Source organism: Limulus polyphemus, unplaced genomic scaffold, assembly GCF_000517525.1.
Source record: "Limulus polyphemus unplaced genomic scaffold, Limulus_polyphemus-2.1.2 Scaffold396, whole genome shotgun sequence".
Taxonomy (NCBI): domain Eukaryota; kingdom Metazoa; phylum Arthropoda; class Merostomata; order Xiphosura; family Limulidae; genus Limulus; species Limulus polyphemus.
The window spans coordinates 411,829-416,994 of NW_013666006.1; positions in this window are offsets into that span (position 1 = coordinate 411,829).

Here is a 5,166-nt window from a genome sequence, read left to right on the forward strand (position 1 = left end):
CTTAACAAGCTCTAGAATCACTTTTGCTATAATATCACTTCTGTATTGAGCTGTTGTTGATTTTCTTCTAACCCCCTTTTTTTTTTACCCGTGGTTCAGCGATAAAGTCTGAGGGCTTGTAACGCTAAAGATTGGTATCCTATATTCTCGGTAGGCCGAGCACTGATAACCCATTGTGTAGCCTTAATAACAAACAAACAAACAAATAGATTCATGGAATATTAACTTTTTTAAAAGGAACTTGTGAATCTTCAACTAAAGTCATTAGATTACTTCTAAGTTTACTAAACAGCCTCAAACGTAAAGTTAAGATTAAAAACATGATGATTATTCAATTAGTGCTTCTACCGTGTACCACGTAACCCAAATTTAAGAACGTTGTGTTCGTCTTCAAAAGATCTTATATTAGTCTAACAACAGTGTTAGACAGGGATTTGAAGCGAGTTTAAGTTAAAGGCCCAGAAGTTATATTAGTCTAACAACAGTGTTAGACAGGGATTTGAAGCGAGTTTAAGTTAAAGGCCCAGAAGTTATATTAGTCTAACAACAGTGTTAGACAGGGATTTGAAGCGAGTTTAAGTTAAAGGCCAGAAGTTATATTAGTCTAACAACAGTGTTAGACAGGGATTTGAAGCGAGTTTAAGTTAAAGGCCCAGAAGTTATATTAGTCTAACAACAGTGTTAGACAGGGATTTGAAGCGAGTTAAGTTAAAGGCCCAGAAGTTATATTAGTCTAACAACAGTGTTAGACAGGGATTTGAACGCGAGTTAAGTTAAAGGCCCAGAAGTTATATTAGTCTAACAACAGTGTTAGACAGGGATTTGAAGCGAGTTAAGTTAAAGGCCCAGAAGTTATATTAGTCTAACAACAGTGTTAGACAGGGATTTGAAGCGAGTTAAGTTAAAGGCCCACCGCATAGTTACTGCTAATTGTCCTTGCTTCACTTCATCATGACAAGGGCTTCCTATAGCTAACAGTGACAGAAGAGCTAGTCATTACTTTATCATCGAATATCTCGTATCAGAGTGGGGCATGTCTTTAAAAACAACAGGATTTACGTATATGGGCACACGAAAAATGCTAAATCAAACATTTTTGACAAGCATTGGCTCATTTTGATAACTTAGAATACAAGTCTAATGTTTCAAAAGATTGACCAAACCTTAACATCTAAAATGGAACACAGTATATATATATATATATATATTTTTTTTTTTCTGTGCAAGATATGTTTGGTTGTTTCGTTTTTGAAGTTAAGCACAAAGCTACACAATGGGCTATCCCCACCGGTTTCTTGCGTTGTAAGTCCGCAGACATTCCGCTGTGCCACTGGGGGGGGGGGGGGCATGTGCAAGATATTATTTGTTTGATGTTGATTAGAATTTGTTGTTGTAAGAACCAGCAAAGGGATTAAAATGATGAACATTCTACTGAAATTCTAAGGTTCAACCTGTCCTTCAATGACCGTTATCAACAATACAGCTGGATTGTTTAAGCATTTCCCATCACGGCATGCATTGTTTATTACTATATGTACCATTTAAATTTCCCCACAACGAACGTAACTAAGCGACTTAGTGGTTCCAAAATTGTACGCACTTAATGTGGTAAATTTAAATATTGTTTTCTTAATTTTCATTACACATTATGCCGTTGAGTTGGGATAGTATGGCAGTTTGAAAAGAGATTGTTTTAAATATTAAAAACAATAATACGAGCGCCGTCATTCCAATAGCCTGGAGCTGTTCCACAGCTGTCTGTTTTTGAATGAAAAATAAAGAAGAGTTTTAAAAGGGGAGCCCAGCACATGGAGAGATTGATCTGTCAGTTATCGTGAAACTGGCTATATAATAAAATTATAAAATTTACATTTTTCGCTAACCACGCTCTCATTTTTCTGGTTGTTTACCTTGTATTGAAACCACTGGCGTCTATTAAAGGAAATAATATCCTGAGAGAAATGTATAATTTATGAGATCTTGTACTTATCTTTTAAAACAAAATACAATAAAGTATGAATGCTTTTTTTTTTTTTTCATGTTGCTGTTGTCAAATTTCGCGCAAAACTACTCTAGGGGCTATCTGCGCTAGCCTTTCATAATTTACACCCTCCGCCAACGCTTTAGCTTCTTTTTTAACAACGAATAATGGGATTGATAATCACATTATAATGATCTCATGGCTGAAGGGACGAGCACGTTCGGCTATGGGATTCGAACTCAAAACCAGCAGATTGCTAGTATTAATCATTTGTTAATCATCGTAAAATAAATGATAAAAAAATATAATCAATGATATTTAGACCACGAAGGATAAGTTTCTGATAACACACATTGAAATATATATTCTAATGCTCATTCCGAAACAAAATATTTTATTTAGACCACGAAGGATAAGTTTTCTGATAACACACAAAGAAATATATATTCTAATGCTCATTCCGAAACAAAATATTTTCCGAGTTTAAAAAGGATAACAAGAACCACGGTTATAGCAGAAAAAGGACATCCGTGTTATAGATTGTGATGTAAATATCAAATAAGTGTGTGTATATGAATATTTGCACACGCTAAACAAAAATGATATTGAATTAGTGTCATGTGCGACAAGATGTGGACATTTTGGGCATATAATTTCAAATCCATCTGACACGAAAAGCGTGTCATGTGCGACAAGATGTGGACATTTTGGGCATATAATTTCAAATCCATCTGATACGAAAAGCATTATTTTTTTCAATGTTTCTATCGTGAAAAGAAAATCAAGTTTTTACACCCTCTTATTGTTATTTTATTCATGAAACTATGAAGTAAATAGCACTACTATGATGGTTTATAGACCCGTGTTTGAATGCTTTGGTTTATAGATCCGTGTTTGAATGCTTTAGTTCAATATGAAAAATCACGACCTATTACGTTTTTCTATCCAGGAAGTTACAGCAAAGTGCAATGGTAAAATATGAATGCATTAAACCCTAAATATATCGGCTTTAGTGCGCAGGTAATGTTATTTTAATATTGCGTAGCTTTGCGAAACGTTCAATAGATGATCTTGTATTTATTTAATGTATTAAATAATTGTTCGATCATCTTTTTTTTTCTCTTAAGTCTTAAAAATAAACAATCATAAAACAACTAAACACCTTATAAGTCCTTAAAATACCTTCGGTATATATATTTATATACAACGAAATTGATAGACTGTCTTGGAATAATGCTTTAATGAGTAAATTGATTATTTTACATACTTAATATACAGTTATTTGACAGATAATCTGACTTACTGAATTAGTTGTTCAGAACTCTACCATAAAACAATAGGCGAACAAGATAAATTATACACTGAATATTATTAAAAAATGCTATATTTACTGGCACAACAGTTAAAAGAACAATCTTAACAGGCAGATCGTTGTCTCACTCTGAAATAATTGTCAGTTAACTAACCATTCTTTAGATGTTATATTACTACCACGATTATGTGATCTCATTTAATAGAACATGTTTGATCAAGAACTGACATTGTATCATGCATTGATTTTCAACACTTGGAGCAGATCTTAAGTTCTCGCTTTTCGGCAGCATACTAACTTTTCGAAAGCACTATTACATCATTAATATTAAAATTCATTAACTTATGCTGACAAGGCGTGCTGAGTAAGAGCATGTCACAAGCTAGAAAAACAAATGTCACGGTGATTTCGGCAGGACACAAAAAATACAGAAAGTAAAATATGACTTCATTAACGAAAGCAGAATACGGTTTATTTGTTTCTTTGTTTTGCTGTTAAGCGCGAAGCTATACAATAGGCTATCTGTGCTGTGCCCACCACGGGTATCTAAGCCCGATTTTTAGGAGTATATGCTTTCAGACTTACCGCTCAACTACTGGAGGTGGGCCAAGAATATGAAAAAAATACACTAAAATAAAAGTTGAATATGCATATTAATCTATTAAGTAATGATAAGACCGTTTTACTTCAAAACATAGTAAAACTAGCTTTTTTGTTTGTTTGTTAAGTAAAATGTTTCCAGATGAACTATCCGTGCTCTGACCACTGCTGGTATCGATACTCGGTTTTTAACATTATAAGTGCTCAGGCTCGCCGCTGATTTCTTTCAGCGCAAAGCTACACAAGGGCTATCTGCACTCCGTCTACTAAGAGGGAATTGATCCCTGGATTTCAGCGTCGTAAAGTCTGTAAACTTACAGCTGATCGCATAGAGGGACGCAAAATAAGATAAATAAATATATTAAAAAGCCAAAGAAAACTTTAAAATAAATGTTCATAAACCAAAACACGTAGAATATTGTCTTCACTTTGAACTGTTTAAATTGTAAATTCATAAACATACTGAATGTTCAAAATAATGTAACGTAAAAAAATGATGGATATAACATCAATGGCTTGGCATTTGATCAATCGTTCTTCACTATAAACACATAACGACCAATGAAAGCTTAGGATATCTAGCCTATAAATGGCCCTATGTTTTGAAATTATCCTACTCAAACATTTCTATTCGTATTGTTTATTTCCTCAATTGATTCATATTGATTTGAGTTAAAACCGTTCTCTGATGTACGTCAGTTTTGGAAAGTTAAAACGAAACCCATTCGTTGATTTTTAGATTTTAAACGTGAAAATTCTACTAGCCTAGTTATAGAATTGATGTCATTACTCATTTTTAGGTTAACAAAGTACCCCGTATTTTACAATCAGTAAAACAGATCGTTTAATAAAGTCTTTCCGGGTGTATAGGTTAGCTTCCTGCTTTCCTACGTCTTGTTGTCTGGAGCCTGAAGGCCATTTCAAAACTTTACAGCCTTATTGGTTGAAACTATAACTGTACTTGTCTGACGGACATATAACTAAAAGCGTCTAGCCACAGAAACCAGACACGCAGATAATTTCCGGGGATAGATAAATCACACCATTACACGTAGGCTTCATAATACAGAATACTGAGGAGAATGTTGTTTCAAGGATATTTTAGGCACTGTATACGTGGTAGAGATTTGGCTTTAATGGACTGCTTCTGCCTGTTTGGTGAGTGGGAGGACGTCTCTGCTCCTATACTTATGGCTTCAGTGTTCGAACCGTAACATCCCACTCAACAAACAGGCAGAAGCAGTCCATTAAAGACCAAATCTCTACTGATGAG